The following is a 17,356-nucleotide window of genomic DNA, read 5'->3' on the forward strand; positions in this document are numbered from 1 at the left end:
ATATCTTGGAGGAAAGATATTCCCTTTGAAACTCTACATCTGGGCATTCTACTAGGCTGCAAGCATTGACCTTTATAACTTGTGGAAATTCCGAAACAGAAATCGTTAACACAACATCTGAAAAAGATATATGAGCAAAACTCAGAAGTAACAGGAATAGCAGTATAATTCTGACTAGTGCTAAGAACTTAAACAATATATCAAAGCACAAAACAAGGTTAAATAATCCCCGCGCTCGCATCGCCACTGTATAATCAGTTACTCAAAGCCTGTTCAGTCTGAGTTTCAGTGGGTCACGTGTTGATTCGGCTGTCCAGACTCCTTTCTTAACTGGATAGGGTACTGGCCCTTTGCTAGCCTTTCTCCGCCGTTCAGTGGTGAGGAGTACTAGGAACGGGCCGTCCCACACAAGTTCGAGAGTTTGCTGTTGCCAATGTTTGATCAAAACCCCTTCACTGGGTTCAATAGTGTGCACAGCGAAATCCAGAGGTGGTGTCTGAGTCAGGAGTCCCTGGTGGAGTAAACGAGAAACAGCGAAGCCCAGGGTCTCAACATATTTACAGATACACATATCTCGTGACTCAAGCTCTAGGTGATAAATGTTATAAGTGATTTCTGTCTAGGTATTCTAAATCTCCGGAGAATAGTCCCTGACACTCAGCTGACTATTCTACACTAGGGCTATGGTTCAGATCAACCGGGTTCTGCCTCTACACTCTGCCGACCGCGGACTGTCCTTTAACCCTTGTATCAAGGGAGACTGTCCACAAGGTTCTGTCCTAGGAGGCAAACCCCAAGCTGTCAGCACCAGCCCTTATCCCCACCGGCTACCGCTTTTCCCGTGGCAAATCGGAATGCTGCAAGACATACAAATGGAGCAACAGATGTTTATTCAATCTTCGAAGATTAGGCGAGTTCCAAAAAGGACTTCGGAAGTCGCGACTGAAGATTTTACAGCACCAATATTTATACATTATTTTTACATTCAAAAACATTAGTGATAATTCCATTGGTTAAAAACATCTCACGCTATGGATTTTCTTACATTAAAAATCATTAATGACAATTCCATTGGTTAAAACATTTCACGCTTTTCTCTGCCAATTCCTTAATTAAAATGTTATATTATTTTACAATTCTTGCTAGTTAGTACATTCCTTTATTATCTTCATGTTCCTGCTGGTTAAAGCATTTATTGATTTTTTGTATGTCATAAAAAGAGCTTTCATTGTATTTTGCCCTCTGTGTCTAACTGAAGCATTCCTTGGTATCTTGCCCAAGGTTACCATGTTCCTGGCATAACAGAGGTGACTTCTAGTTCATGCTTCTCTATGGCCTAGCCGATCATTAGTCTCATAATTTAGCCTTTATTCATTAAACCTCAGTTTTAGTACACAAATTACCCCACTCATACCAAGAGAGTGTGTGTGTGTGTGTGTGAGTGAGTGTGTGTGTGTGTGTGTGTATGTGTGTGTGTGTGTGTGTGTATGTGTGTGTGAGTGTATGTGTGAGTGTATGTGTATGTGTGTGTGTGTGTGTGTAGGTGTGTGTATGTGTGTGAGTGAGTGTGTGTAGGTGTGTATATGTGTGTGGGTTACGTGTGAGGTGTGTGTGAATGCATGAGTAGAATGTGTGTGTGTGTGTGTGTGTGTATAAATGCATGAAACTGCAGAAATTACATTAACCATATTATATTAATCCCCCCTGTCTTTTTATACAGTCTGTAATTTCTGCAACATAATCATGGCCTGTCTATCCCAATCAGCCTCAGGATTGTCCGCATCAGTTTGGAGGTGAATGCCCACTACTGTACGCGGGTCGCCCTTCATCAGGGCAGTCTCAATAAGGTGGGTAATCAGGCCACGCAGACAGGGAATTATACAACAGCCCAAGGCAACTAAAATCCCTGTTACCACCAGAAGTGTAATCATTACTGAGACCATCACCCCTTTCCATTTACCGAACCACCGCTCTAGCCAGCCAATCCAATCAGTATTAACTCCTGAATTTTCAGTTATTTCCTCTGCCAGTGACTTAGGTCCCTCCAAGGCACGGGTGACCGAGCCATCAGGGGCTGTGTTGTTAGGAATAAAAGTGCAGCATTGAGAGCCGATCATGGCACAAACACCCCCCTTTTCAGCCAGGAGCATATCTAAGGCCAATCTATTTTCCCAAGCCATACGACTGGTAGCATCCAGTTGTTCCGACAGACCCTTGACTGCATCTCTAGTATGGTTAATAAATCGTGCTTGGTTATAATAAATATAGTTTATCCAATCGACATTCTTGTTTATAGTGACCCACCAGAACAGGGATGACTCAAAGCTTGCTGCAATTTGGTTACGAGCTTTGAACTCATCAGGCACTCCCCTAGGGAGCCCTATTGAGTCAAGATAAATCTTATCATCAAAAGAAGTGGGCAACAGCGATCTCCTATCCCTTCCCTTTGTTCCGACTATCTGTTCTCCCTCAAATGCCAAGGTGAATGGAATTGCCAATTGTACAATCGCACATATCCCCTTCCAATCTGGGGGCAGGGTGGGTCTCAGTAGTTTGCCTCCACAGTACCACCACAGATCCGCTCGGGGAACATTTAAAGCTGAGTAGTTTCTTCCTTCCTCCGCTTCAGTAACGTTTTTAATTGCTGAACACAATCTCAGCTCCCCCAAATCGCTAGATCGACCTTGTCTATGCACACACGACGTGTGGTTTCCAACAGCAGCCGAAAATACAGGGGGAGCTTGTGTCTTTCGGTTCTCCAAAGGAGGGAACATCAAACATCAAAGACAGGGAGGTACAATTCGGATTATTCCATGCAGTCTCATCCTGATATAGGGCTATCATACTTTCCATGTCCTGTTTGTTTCGCTCCCACCCGAGCGGAAAGGGAACCACCTGAGACACTGCCCTACCGGAGGCACATGCATAGCAATTGCTTTTGTTCAGGCTTTTTACAGTATATTTAACCCATTCAACCCAGGCATTTGCATCTCCGTATCCCGTTTCTATTTCAAGAGTCTGTCTGAAGTCTTTTACCTCTATAATTTTTTAGTGATTTCGGATCACTGGAAGGGGTTAAAGGTTGCAGTTTAGAATCAAGGAATCACCAAGGCTGTCTCTGTCCGATGCCAATTCGAAAACAGCAGCCCACAAAACGCTTCCCATACGCTGTCATCTCTATCTTTAAATCATTACTAAGGAGTTGGGACCCATTTTTACGGGGAAATGAGTCTTCAGAGGAAGCATTTTTAATGGTGAGATATATCGGATGACACTTCCTGTCTAAACAGTTTAGGGCTGGGCTAAAGGGGGCTCTATGGATAGTGATGCCAGGTGGTGGCTTTTGCGACCCAAACCTTGTGTTCGGTAGGGTGTGAAGAAATATCTTGGAGGAAAGATATTCCCTTTGAAACTCTACATCTGGGCATTCTACTAGGCTGCAAGCATTGACCTTTATAACTTGTGGAAATTCCGAAACAGAAATCATTAACACAACATCTGAAAAAGATATATGAGCAAAACTCAGAAGTAACAGGAATAGCAGCATAATTCTGACTAGTGCTAAGAACTTAAACAATATATCAAAGCACAAAACAAGGTTAAATAATCCCCGCGCTCGCGTCGCCACTGTATAATCAGTTACTCAAAGTCTGTTCAGTCTGAGTTTCAGTGGGTCACGTGTTGATTCGGCTGTCCAGACTCCTTTCTTAACTGGAGAGGGTACTGGCCCTTTGACAGCCTTTCTTCGCCGTTCAGTGGTGAGGAGTACTAGGAACGGGCCGTCCCACACAAGTTCGAGAGTTTGCTGTTGCCAATGTTTGATCAAAACCCCTTCACCGGGTTCAATAGTGTGCACAGCGAAATCCAGAGGTGGTGTCTGAGTCAGGAGTCCCTGGTGGAGTAAACGAGAAACAGCGAAGCCCAGGGTCTCAACATATTTACAGATACACATATCTCGTGACTCAAGCTCTAGGTGATAAACACTCAAACATTCATGCACTAACGAACAGATGACTTTCAGCCAGAAACACAACAAAATGTAATAGCTTCCGTTCTCTCTCTGTAGGTCCTCTCAAACAGCTGATCGCTCTCTCTCTCTCTCTCTCTCTCTCTCTCTGTCTATGTCTGCCTGTCACTGTCTCCTGTGTCTGCGCGTCGGAGCTCATAGCGACCTCCCCTCGACCACCAGGTCTTCAAGTGCTAACTCTTTTCCCCAACTATCTCTACTCCCAGTCTCCAGTACTGCTGCCTGGGCAGTCCCCATGTGGCAGATCTTCCCCCCCCTTCCCCGGAGGTCACTGCTCTACATATGGAACTGTTCAGGGTTGGTTGTCAGTAACATTTTAATTCTTTCAAGCACATCGCAGTTGTCAAATGTAATGTTTTCCCTGTGTCTGGGAGCATCCGCCCCCGGAGCTCCCACTCCCTACCTACGGCTGTTCAATGCAGCCCTAACGCGCCGTATAGCCCCCACAAACAATCTCAGTGCAATACAGTCTACTTACTGTCTCAACGTCCTGAAACTCACTGTCAAGTTACCCATATTAATTCGCATCTACCCTCAGAGTTTCTGTTCCCCCCTGCCTTATCAGCAGCCTATCTCTCTGTGTAACTGGGTACATTTGCCCCTGGAGCCCCTGCTCCCCTGCCTCATTTTCCTGAAGGTGGATACCACCCCTCATGTCATGTGAATTTGGAATTGTTCTAACTTATTACTATCTTGCACTCAATCTCATGAATGGTCCTCCTTTCCATAAGAAGTCAGCCGGATTTGAACATGCGCCCACCTCTATCTTAAGGTCCTCTTTATCTAAGAGCACTGCCTCATATTTCAGGATTCGGGAGTCTGTGAGCCATCGTCCCGCTTTTTTTTGATTCAGAATAGTGCGGACTTGGTGAGGAGTAACCACAGTCAGTGGTGCTCCAAACGTCAGTTTCTGGCTTTCTTCCACTAGCTTAGCAGTGGCTGCTACTGCTTGTATACATTCGGGCCAACCCCATGAAACGGGGTCTAGGATTCTGGAGAGGAAAGCTACAGGTTTTCTATGTCCACCCCATTCCTGAGTCAAGACCCCAAAAGCTGTCCCATGTTTGGCATTAACAAAGAGTCTAAAATCTTTATTAATATCTGGCAAGCTCAAAACCGGTGCTGTAACTAATTTTTTTTTCTTTTAAAGTTTCAATCAGCATTTTTCCTTCTGGGTCCCATTAACCCTGTCCGGAGCCTCCTCTGTTAGCTGCAGGTATAGCCTTTTCGTAAGAGTAGCATAATCATCTATCCAGAGTCTGCAATAACCCAGCAAACCCAGGAACTTTCGGAGTTCCCTCTTAGTTCGGGGTAGTCCTAATTCTACAATTCCCTTTATTCTTTCAGGGCTTATTCTCTTCTGCCCTTGACTGATCAAATGCCCTAAATATCTTACTTCCCATTCCACATACTGTAGTTTGTTCTGACTAACTTGCAATCCCTTCACTGCAAGGTAGTTTAATAAATCATTGGTTCCCTGCTGTGTGTCAGTTTGGGTGGGACCGGACAACAGGAGGTCGTCCACATACTGAATTAACTTTAAAGTTGGCCTTAAAGTCAAGCCCTCAAGAACTTGTTCTAGGATCTGTCCAAACAAGTTTGGTGACTCGGTAAAACCTTCAGCTAAGACAGTCCACCTATACTGCTGTTTTCTCCCAGTATCAGGGTCCTCCTTAAGTTCTAATAAAATCATATCATGAAAGAAAATAACGTTGAGCATTCATAAAATTACAATCAAAAATAGCACACTGAATCAAATGACAAACAACAAGTTTCAAACATAAAACCATTAACAAACAGATGAATTCAAGCCAGAGCACAAAGTGTTAAACTGCTTGTTAGCTGAGAAGCCTTCTGCCAGATTCTTTCTCACAGACACCATGATAAAGCTTGCAGCATTTCTTACTTGCACTTTTCCACACAGATTTTCGCAGAGAATTTCACACAAAAAGATCCATACACAAACACAAATTCTCACATCCACAGAGACTACTTTATTTTTACAATCAGATTTACACACACAAAGACACACATAGATCTTCACCAGCACAGAGATCCTCTCTCTCTTACAACAAACAGATTTTATTCAAACACCCACATACCCAGTTATACTAGCAGCTTCCGTTCGTTCTTCCTAATCGGGCCGGCCCATCTCATTCAAACATACATAAATATTCAGATTTAGATATCCACCTTATCTATCCGACTCCTTTCGCTATTCACATTCCATCCCGTAGATGCCCTCTCTCTCTCTCCGTAACTCCGGGCATTCTCGTTTGAAATGACCTAGTTTCCCACAGTGATAACATCCTGCGGGTTTCGGCCTCCATTGTCCATAGCCCTTACCCTGGACATTCCACTTCTCTTCACCACCCTTCTGCCAACTTCCTCTATCCCTTCCGCGACATCCTTGTGTCCTTCATTCATCCTCCCAGGGGACTCACAGTCCTCCCTTCTATCATTATCTTAGCCTTCCGTTTCTCCGCCACTATGTCTCTCTATACAAATACCTTCTGAACCTCCTGTAACAACTCCGACTCATTTCTACCGCTCCCGTCCTCTATCTTCTGTAACTTCTTCTGGATATCAGGCCATGCCTTTGTCACGAAGTGAACCTTTACCATCCCTCATCCTATTTCCCCATCTGGGTCTATACCCGAACATTTCCTAACCGACTCCCTTAATCTGTGTAAGAACGCACAGGGAGACCCGTCCTTTCCCTGCCTCAGGTCGAAAACCTTGGCTAAATTTTGCCGTTTGAGGATGCAAGTTTGTATCCCTTGGATTATCAAATTTCGCAAGTCTGACGTATTATCCCTTCTATATTGTGGTGGTCCCAGTTAGGGTTCTGAAGGGGATATTTGTCCTCACCCCTAACCATCCCCCTCTCATGCCAAATTGTCCGGCAAGCTCAATACCGGCGCTGCTACTAGTTTTTTTAAAAATCTCAATTAACACTTTCCCTATCCAGTATCCCCATATAAGTCTCCTTTCTCCCCCAGTAAATAGTATATTCAAAAATAGACATTAACTCAGCCCACATATACAGACCGGGCCTCAAAAATAAATTAATTTGTTCTGACAATCCTATCGGATTCTCAACCAGGACCGTCATTTCCTTTTAAATGTTCCGACCTCCCCACTGGTGAGGGGGTCATACACAAACACAATCTCCTTGTCCCCTATCGGCACTTTAGTCATTATGTTCTTCCTTTTTTTAAAGAAATATTGCAATGTTCTTAGCTTCTCATATCCTCAAACACCAATTTATTAATTCATGCTTGACTAACTTTAAAGCCTGTTCCTAACTTGTAAACATATTTATATATTTATGTCCATTTATTCAGTATTTAATATTTAAAATGTAAAATGCATACAGTTTCCAATTTTGAAATCCACTGTAATCACCCAGATTTAGTACCCTAATTTAGATCCAAAATTAGTTTTCTTATGTACTCCTGACCAATCATTTCTCAATTACAATACTTTAGGTCGTAAAATAATCAGAGCTGTCTTACAATAATTTGTCAATTCAAGTTAAAAAAAATTCTAATGGCCGAATCCAAGGTCTCAGATAATAACCATGGAAATTATCGTCTTTTTTTCCCGACAGTCTACTGTTGAACTGAAACTTAAACTGTCCTTCACATATTGAAAATAAATCATGTTAAGTTTACATAAAAATCACATTTAAAACAATCCTGGAACTCAAGCTCCAGTGAATAAAACTTCCTCATTCAATCACCAACAAACAAATGTGCATTCAAACCGAATCACAGAGGGTTAAATGTTTTGCGAGCTATTCTCGCACTCTCTCTCTCCCTGTCGGTCTTACTGCAAGCTGCTGGTAAAAAAAAATAAACTTCAGTTGGTCTTATATCATTTGAGTTTAATGGGGCTACAACAAATCCCGTGGTCCGTTCCCCAAATGGGACCTCCCGCAGGGGACACAGTCTCACTACTTCTTTATCACCTTTTTCCCTTATCTCTTTCTCCTTTAGTCGTGCAGATTTCCTAACCTCCTTCAGCTCCTGCTGCTGTGGCTCCCAAGTCCCCTTCGCCAGATCCCTCGGATCCCTCTCCCTGATTCACCAACGGCCGCTGCCGTTGTTCATTCTGAAGAGCATATGGCGGGGGTGCCACAGGCGGGGGTAAGTTTTCTAACATTTCCCACTTACTCTCTTTTTTTTCAAGTGGAATTAAAGGATATAAGGGTTGGAGCGGTTGCTGTCGGGTTCCCTACCCAACATACAACATACTCGCTCTCCTTTAAACCTGGATTCTGTTTATTCTTTACGTAATCATTTAAAATTTGACAAACCCAATCCTCGTCCGATCCAAATTTTGGCCAGAACACTGATGGCGGACGGATGGGTTCTTTTACCCAAACAAAACAACAGTATTTTATCATTTCCCTTTTCTTTAAGCCCCGACTTTCGTAGGGATTCCAATTCCCCAATTTTCGTCCCAGCGGACTATCAGGGGGAATTTCCGGGGTTTCGTCTTCCCGTTCCTTTTTAGACCTGGAACCTCGGCCACCCATGGTTGGTCTTCAGGCTAACCTATATTCTACACTCTGGTTGCTCAATTAACCCTTGTATCCCGGTTACCTGTCACAACCACCGAGTCGACAAGGCAGTGTACACTTCTCAATTCTGCGAAAACCCCAAATACCAGAGAAGGTTCTTACCTTGATCCGTGCACGGAGTTGTCCGACTCAAAGTAAAAACTTCAACTTTTTACTTTATCGAAGCTTCAACCCTTTTACTTTATTGTGAGCGCCACCTATTCACATCGTTTGCTCAAACATCTGTGTGTGTCACAGTGTCCCAGAATCATTCAGAGCCTCCCGTGGGAGTTCTTTTTAAGATCCCGGACACGAGCCCCCAAATTTGTTATAAGTGATTTCTGTCTAGGTATTCTAAATCTCCGGAGAATAGTCCCTGACACTCAGCTGACTATTCTACACTAGGGCTATGGTTCAGATCAACCGGGTTCTGCCTCTACACTCTGCCGACCGCGGACTGTCCTTTAACCCTTGTATCAAGGGAGACTGTCCACAAGGTTCCGTCCTAGGAGGCAAACTCCAAGCTGTCAGCACCAGCCCTTATCCCCACCGGCTACCACTTTTCCCGTGGCAAATTGGAATGCTGCGAGACACACAAACAGAGCAACAGATGTTTATTCAATCTTCGAAGATTGGGCGAGTTCCAAAAAGGACTTCGGAAGTCACGACTGAAGATTTTACAGCACCAATATTTATACATTATTTTTACATTCAAAAACATTAGTGATAATTCCATTGGTTAAAAACATCTCACGCTATGGATTTTCTTACATTAAAAATCATTAATGACAATTCCATTGGTTAAAACATTTCACGCTTTTCTCTGCCAATTCCTTAATTAAAATGTTATATTATTTTACAATTCTTGCTAGTTAGTACATTCCTTTATTATCTTCATGTTCCTGCTGGTTAAAGCATTTATTGATTTTTTGTATGTCATAAAAAGAGCTTTCATTGTATTTTGCCCTCTATGTCTAACTGAAGCATTCCTTGGTATCTTGCCCAAGGTTACCATGTTCCTGGCATAACAGAGGTGACTTCTAGTTCATGCTTCTCTATGGCCTAGCCGATCATTAGTCTCATAATTTAGCCTTTATTCATTAAACCTCAGTTTTAGTACACAAATTACCCCACTCATACCAAGAGAGTGTGTGTGTGTGTGTGTGTGAGTGAGTGTGTGTATATGTATGTGTGTGAGAGTGTGAGAGAGAGTGTGTGTGTGTGTATGTATGTGTGTGTGTGAGTGAGTGTATGTGTATGTGTGTGTGTGAGTGAGTGTGTGAGTGAGTGTGTGTAGGTGTGTGTGTGTGTGTGATGTGTGAGGTGTGTGTGTGTATGCATGAGTAGAATGTGTGTGTGTGTGTGTGTGTGTGTGTGTGTATAAATGCATGAAACTGCAGAAATTACATTAACCATATTATATCATAAACACTCAAACATTCATGCACTAACGAACAGATGACTTTCAGCCAGAAACACAACAAAATGTAATAGCTTCTGTTCTCTCTCTGTAGGTCCTTTCACACAGCCGATCGCTCTCTCTCTCTCTCTCTCTCTCTCTCTCATACGGTGTTGGTCTCTCTGTCTATGTCTGCCTGTCACTGTCTCCTGTGTCTTCAAGTGCTAACTCTTTTCCCCAACTATCTCCACTCCCAGTCTTCAGTACTGCTGCCTGGGCAGTCCCCATGTGGCAGATCTTCCCCCCCCCTTTCCCGGAGGTCACTGCTCTACATATGGAACTGTTCAGGGTCTGTTGTCAGTAACATTTTTAATTATGTTTCCCATCCTTTCATCTTGCATCTTTAAAACTCCACTTCTCAGTGCAATACAGTCTACTTACTGTCTCAACGTCCTGAAACTCACTCTCAAGTTACCCATATTAATTCGCATCTGCCCTCAGAGTTTCTGTTCCCCCCTGCCTCACCGGCAGCCTATCTCTCTGTGTAACTGGGCACATTTGCCCCCCCCCCCCGGAGCCTCTGCTCCCCTGCCTCATTTTCCTGAAGGTGGATACCACCCCTTATGTGAATTTGGAATTGTTCTAACTTATTACTACCACGCTCTCAATCTCATGAATGGTCCTCCTTTCCCTCCTTAAGTTCTAATAAAATTATATCATGAAAGAAAATAACGTTGAGCATTCATAAAATTACAATCAAAAATAGCACACTGAATCAAATGACAAACAACAAGTTTCAAACATAAAACCATTAACAAACAGATGAATTCAAGCCAGAGCACAAAGTGTTAAACTGCTTGTTAGCTGAGAAGCCTTCTGCCAGATTCTTTCTCACAGACACCATGATAAAGCTTGCAGCATTTCTTACTTGCACTTTTCCACACAGATTTTCGCAGAGAATTTCACACAAAAAGATCCATACACAAACACAAATTCTCACATCCACAGAGACTACTTTATTTTTACAATCAGATTTACACACACAAAGACACACATAGATCTTCACCAACACAGAGATCCTCTCTCTCTTACAACAAACAGATTTTATTCAAACACCCACATACCCAGTTATACTAGCAGCTTCCGTTCGTTCTTCCTAATCGGGCCGGCCCATCTCATTCAAACATACATAAATATTCAGATTTAGATATCCACCTTATCTATCCGACTCCTTTCCCTATTCACATTCCATCCCGTAGATGCCCTCTCTCTCTCTCCGTAACTCCGGGCATTCTCGTTTGAAATGACCTAGTTTCCCACAGTGATAACATCCTGCGGGTTTCGACCTCCATTGTCCATAGCCCTTACCCTGGACATTCCAATTCTCTTCACCACCCTTCTGCCAACTTCCTCTATCCCTTCCGCGACATCCTTGTGTCCTTCATTCATCCTCCCAAGGGACTCACAGTCCTCCCTTACTACTGATCTTAGCCTTCCGTTCCTCCGCCATTATGTCTCTCTATACAAATACCTTCTGAACCTCCTGTAACAACTCCGACTCATTTCTACCGCTCCCGTCCTCTATCTTCTGTAACTTCTTCTGGATATCAGGCCATGCTTTTATCATGAAGTGAACCTTTACCATCCCTCATCCTATTTCCCCATCTGGGTCTATACCCGAACATTTCCTAACCGACTCCCTTAATCTGTGTAAGAACGCACAGGGAGACCCGTCCTTTCCCTGCCTCAGGTCGAAAACCTTGGCTAAATTTTGCTGTTTGGGGATGCAAGTTTGTATTCCTTGGATTATCAAATTTCGCAAGTCTGACGTATTATCCCTTCTATATTGTGGTGGTCCCAGTTAGGGTTCTGAAGGGGATATTTGTCCTCACCCCTTACCATCCCCCTCTCATGCCAAATTGTCCGGCAAGCTCAATACCGGCGCTGCTACTAGTTTTTTTTAAAATCTCAATTAACACTTTCCCTATCCAGTATCCCCATATAAGTCTCCTTTCTCCCCCAGTAAATAGTATATTCAAAAATAGACATTAACTCAGCCCACATATACAGACCGGGCCTCAAAAATAAATTAATTTGTTCTGACAATCCTATCGGATTCTCAACCAGGACCGTCATTTCCTTTTAAATGTTCCGACCTCCCCACTGGTGAGGGGGGTCATACACAAACACAATCTCCTTGTCCCCTATCGGCACTTTAGTCGTTATGTTCTTCCTTTTTTTAAGAAATATTGCAATGTTCCTAGCTTCTTATATCCTCAGACACCAATTTATTAATTCATGCTTGACTAACTTTAAAGCCTGTTCCTAACTTGTAAACATATTTATATATTTACGTCCATTTATTCAGTATTTAATATTTAAAATGTAAAATGCATACAGTTCCCAATTTTGAAATCCACTGTAATCACCCAGATTTAGTACCCTAATTTAGATCCAAAATTAGTTTTCTTATGTACTCCTGACCAATCATTTCTCAATTACAATACTTTAGGTCATAAAATAATCAGAGCTGTCTTACAATAATTTGTCAATTCAAGTTAAAAGAAATTCTAATGGCCGAATCCAAGGTCTCAGATAATAACCATGGAAGTTATCGTCTTTTTTTTCTGACAGCCTACTGTTGAACTGAAACTTCAAATGTCCTTCACATATTGAAAAAAAATCATGTTAAGTTTACATAAAAATCACATTTAAAACAATCCTGGAACTCAAGCTCCAGTGAATAAAACTTCCTCATTCAATCACCAACAAACAAATGTGCATTCAAACCAAATCACAAAGGGTTAAATGTTTTGCTTGCTGTCTCGCACTCTCTCTCTCTCTCTGCCGGTCTTACTGCAAGCTGCTGGTAAAAATAAACTTCAGTTGTCCCCCTTATACGGCTTCTATGTAAGGATAATAGAGACCAGAAACGGGGTTCAACACTATCAGTTTGTAACTAATCTCTTCCGCTCTCCACAATCTCTGTAGAATCTATCAGAGGGAATTTTCGGGGTTTCGTCTTCCCGTTCCTTTTTCGACCCTGAACATTGGCCACCCATGGTTGGTCTTCAGGCTAACCTGTTTTCTATACTCTGGTTACTTAGTCAACCCTTTTATCCCGGTTACCAAGTTAACCCTTAATTTCCCGGTTACCTGTCACAACCACAGAGTCGACAAGGCAGTGTACACTTCTCAATTCCGCGAAAACCCCAAATACCAGAGAAGGTTCTTACCTTGATCCGTGCACGGAGTTGTCCGACTCAAGATAACACTTCAACATGTTACCTTATCAAAACTTCAACCTTTTACTTTATTATAAGCGCTTCCTATTCACATCGTTTGCTCAAATATCTGTGTGTGTCACAGTGTCCCGGAATCATTCAGAGCCTCCCGTGGGAGTTCTTTTTAGTATCCCGGACACGAGCCCCCAGATTTGTTATAAGTGAATTCTGTCTAGGTATTCTAAATCTCTGGAGAATAGTCCCTGACACTCGGCTAACTACTCTACACTAGGGCTATGGTTCAGATCAACCGAGTTCTGCCTCCACACTCTGCCGACCGCGGACTGTCCTTTAACCCTTGACTTCAAGGGAGACTGTCCACAAGGTCCCGTCCTAGGAGGCGAACTCCAAGCTGACAGCACCAGCCCTCATCCCCACCGGCTACCGCTTTTCCCGTGGCAAATCGAAATGCTGCGAGACACACAAATGAGCAACGGATGTTTATTTCAAACTTGCAAGTTTGGGCGGCTTCCAAAAAATAAAGCTTCGGAAGAATCGCGCCGGAAGATTTTACAGCACTGATATTTATACATTATTTTTACATGTAAAAACATTAATGACAATTCCATTGGTTAAAACATTTCACGCTTTTCTCTGCCAATTCTTTGATTTATATTGTTTTTAACAATTCCATTGGTCAAAACATTTCACACTTCTCTCTGCCAACGCTTTGATTATCTGTATGTTTCTAATATTCTGAGAGCTACTATTGTATCATGGCCACCTGTTTCTTAAACATTACATTATTTTTCTCTATCCCAGGCCTTGGTTATCTGTATGTTTCTAATATTCTGAGAGCTACTATTGTATCATGGCCACCTGTTTCTTAAACATTACATTATTTTTCTCTATCCCAGGCCTTGGTTATCTGTATGTTTCTAATATTCTGAGAGCTACTATTGTATCATGGCCACCTGTTTCTTAAACATTACATTATTTTTCTCTATCCCAGGCCTTGGTTATCTGTATGTTTCTAATATTTTAAGAGCTTCTATTGTATTATTGCCAAGGTTACCTAGCTTCATAGCAGCCTAGTTTTAATTAACAGCTTACGTCAGTTTCATTCAAGGTTACAAACCGCCATGTTTTTGACATAACAGTTTCTCCCTGTTTCCAGGCTAACTTACATTCAGTCTCACAGTTCGCCCTTACTTATTAACCCTTAGTTAAACTGCAGAAATTACATCACCCATATCAACACTACTGATTCAGATCTTGTGAAAATATTGAAATGAGTGAGCTTTGTTTCTCACAGGCTCATGCCTGAAATGTCGATTCTCCTGCTCCTTGGATGCTGCCTGACCTGCTACGCTTTTCCAGCAACACATTTTCAGTTCTGACCTCCAGCATCTGCAGTCCTCACTTTCTCCTAGAAGGTTTGTTTTCTTACCCCTCACTCCGTCTGACTCTGCCCCCTTTAACTTCAAGAAAATAATCCATGGGGTTTTGAGCGCGAAAAATGACCACTATTACTATTACCCCACCAGCAAACTTTCTGCGTTGAAATTGATGTGAATTTTTTTCTCCTTGAAGAGACATAAATGCAGTTTGGTAAAAAAAGCAATCACTGTCCAGTTCAGAAAGAACAGTTCCCCCTCTGCCATCCGATTCTCATTGCCTTCTTCTTGTGGTCCGACTCTTGTCTCCCTCCCAACTCGGGGTCTCCCTGAAAGTTCCTATCCCTTCCCGGCCTGCAGAGTAACCATTTTGGCTCTCGATGATCCTCCAATCACACACTGGTTCTCTCACGGAATTGTTGCAGATTGACTTACTGGTACGTCGGCAGCTACTTCGATCAGCTGTAGGCACTTGCAAAGTTTTTCACTTGTATTTGCATTAAATAAAACATAAACAAATTGAGAAAAAATAAACTTTCACTTCTTTTCTCGTTTGTGTTCATTCCCATGTAAGGTTATGTCATTATTAATGATGGGAACCTAATGAATGAATGGCAAATTTATCTATCATGAGTATGTGTGGATTCGTGTGCAGGAGGTGCCTCCAGCTGGAACACACGAACTCCGGATTCTGGAACTTCAGAGCAGCTCGGAGCACTACAGTGCATTCATGAGACTGTGGTTGGACGATAATATACTTCACGATGTGGCTAAAGAAAGTTCGGGTAGAGAGTGAATGGGTGACCGCCAAACAGAAAAAGGAAACCAGGCCTGTATTGAGAGAATCCTTTGAGTGTTTATCATTTTTTAGCCTTGAAAATGGTAAGAGTGACCACTGTAAGTGTGGGGAGGTCCGGCTGCTAGGCCCGGGAAAACTAAACGTCAAGGGTAATTCCTTACTGAGAGCCATGGACAAACACTTTTGCAGCTGTAGACATTACTCCAGGATAGGGGAAAGTGAGGACTGCAGATGCTGGAGATTAGAGTGGAGAGTGTGGTGCTGGAAAAGCACAACAGATCAGGCAGCATCCGAGGACCAGGAGACTCAACATTTCGGGCAAAAGTCCTTCAGGAATTCCAGGTGAAGGGCTTTTGCCAGAAACGCCGATTCTCCTGCTCCTCGGATGCTGCCTGACCTGCTGTGCTTTTCCAACCAGACTCATTACTCCAGGATAGTATGTAACCTCATACGTGCGATGGTCAAATGTCATGGGCATTTTGAAGGGACAGCATGAACAGTCAGAATTCATGGTTCATGATGCAGAGAGGAAGAGGAGTTAGGTCTTACAAGTGGGAAAACAAAATTTCAAAGGAAGTAATTTTCAGATTACTCTTTGCATTATACCATTGCGAGAAGACATGTAGAAGGATAGAGCAGATGAATGTGGGTCTCGAGAGATGGTGAGAAGGCAAGGCTTTACTTTGCTGATGAATTGGGACTATTTCTGGTGGAATGGGAGCAGTACAAGTTGGCCAGGTTACATCTGCATAGGAAAAGGACCAACATCCAGGTAGGGAGGGATGCTAATTCTGTTGAAGTGGATTTAAACTAGCTTGGCAGGTGACAAGTACTTTGTAGGGGATAATGCTAAGATGAAATTGTAAGTTAAAATGTGAGAGAATCTGGAAGGCAGATGAAACATAGGCTAGATAAGTGGGATATATTTTACTGTAAATAGAAAAAGGTAAATGAACTGAGGGCACTGATAGGCACATGGGAGTATGAAGTCATTGCTTGACTGAATGGCAATGGAATATTCCTGGTTATAGGGTATTCAGATGAGATAGGGAGGGAATACAAAGAGGAGTGGGTCACAATATTGACCACAGAATCAGTAATAGCAGAGAAGAGAAGTTTATAGGATGATTATAAATGAGGGCATGGGACAGAAGTAAAAAACACAACAGGGGAAAACACACTGACAGATCTGTACTATCAGACCAGTCAGGGAGAGATAGTGGACCAAACGCAGAGAATTTTAACTATCCAAAGATTAACTGGTTTAGTGTGAAAGCAGAAAAGACTAGGACCCAAGGGCACAACCTTAGAGTAAAGGGGAGGCCTTTTACAATGGAGATAAGGAGAAACTTATTCAGCCAGAGAGTGGTGAATCTATGGAATTCATTGCTACAGAAGGCTGTGGAGGCCAGGTCATTGAGTATATTTAAGACTGAGATAGATAGGTTCTTGAGTATCACAGGATTAAGAGTTACAGGGATTGAATGGCAGAGCAGACTCGATGGGCTGAATGGCCTAATTTCTGCTCCTATGTCTTTTGTTCTTATGGTCTGTGATGTGAAAATAGAAAGAATGGTTACTAAGTTTACATATGACACCAACATTTATGGAATAGTGAAGAAGGTTCCCTCAGAGTACAAGAAGACTTTAATCAAATGGGCTGAGGAGTTGCAGATGGAATTTAATTTAAATAAATGTGAGGCATTTCATTTTGGTAAGGGAAACCAAGGTATGACATATATAGTTAATGGTAGGGCCCTGGGGAGTGGTGCCGAATAAAGAAACCTTGGTGTACAGGTGCATAGTTTCTTGAAAGTAGTCACAGGATAGTGAAAAGTCACACTTCCCTTCGTTGGTTAATGTACCGAGTATAGGAATTGGGATTCCATGTTGCGATTGTGCATGACATTGGTAGGGCCACTTGTAGAATACTGCATTGAATT

Source organism: Hemiscyllium ocellatum, chromosome 2 (genome assembly GCF_020745735.1).
Source record: "Hemiscyllium ocellatum isolate sHemOce1 chromosome 2, sHemOce1.pat.X.cur, whole genome shotgun sequence".
In the NCBI taxonomy this organism is placed as follows: Eukaryota; Metazoa; Chordata; class Chondrichthyes; order Orectolobiformes; family Hemiscylliidae; genus Hemiscyllium; species Hemiscyllium ocellatum.